The sequence below is a fragment of the Fulmarus glacialis genome, unplaced genomic scaffold (assembly GCF_000690835.1).
Source record: "Fulmarus glacialis isolate BGI_N327 unplaced genomic scaffold, ASM69083v1 scaffold30783, whole genome shotgun sequence".
Classification (NCBI taxonomy): Eukaryota; Metazoa; Chordata; class Aves; order Procellariiformes; family Procellariidae; genus Fulmarus; species Fulmarus glacialis.
The window spans coordinates 1-927 of NW_009201477.1; positions in this window are offsets into that span (position 1 = coordinate 1).

Consider the following 927-nt stretch of genomic DNA (forward strand, 5'->3'; position numbering starts at 1 on the left):
AGAGCAGCTCCTGACAGACCCCATCCAACACAAACCCCAGGGCTGAGCCCAATAACCAGCATTAATATTTGAAGAGGCTAATTACAACACATGTGCAAGGAATGCTAATTGGGATGGGGGGAGCTGCCTTTTCTCCCCGGCTCTCAGAAATGCCCCTCAAGCCCCCAGCCCTGCAGCCCACGCCAGAGAGCCATTTGTAAGGCTCTGAGAGTGGGTTAATTAGCCAGAAGCTGCTCGTCAATTAGAGGTGAGTGCCTTGATAAGGAGGAAGTTAAGAGCCGTAAGTGACGGGAAGAGCCTGAGCTCTGGTGGGGTCAGTCCTTCTGGTGGGACCTGTATCATTGGGGTGGGGGTCCTTGGGGCTGCCCTGCCAGACCCACGCGAGCAGGACCCACTGCCCTTGGACAAATTACTGCTCTGGAAGATGAAGAGGCAACTGGATCTGACACATCCAATTTATTACTGGGTTGCGGCTGCCAGTGAGCTGAGCAAACCCAACCGCTCTCCAAAGGGTGGGCAGGGGATTGTCACCAAGCTGCCTGGGATGGCCGGGGGGCGGGAGGACGTGGGCAGGGGAAGGAGGCTGGTGGCAGCCCAGCGGGGGCAGCCCTGTCCCCGCAGCGTGGGGCCAGATGAGCTCCCCGTGTCCATGCTGCAGAATGTGTCACCTCTAACAGCAAAACGGGGGATTTGGACTCACCCCACAAAAGTGGGATCTGAGCCCCACAGTGGGATCTGGAGACACTCAGGGACAGAAAGGTGGTGGTGGTGGTTCCTCCTGCGCCAAAAGAGGGGTGCTGAGCTCCTGCCTTCCCCCTGCTCCCTGCAGGGATGCAGGGCAGGAGGGAAGGAAGGCCCTGAGGTCCCTTTATTGCCGTGGTAGGGTCGGTGGGTCACGTACCCAGGCCCAGACACGACCAGCGTGCA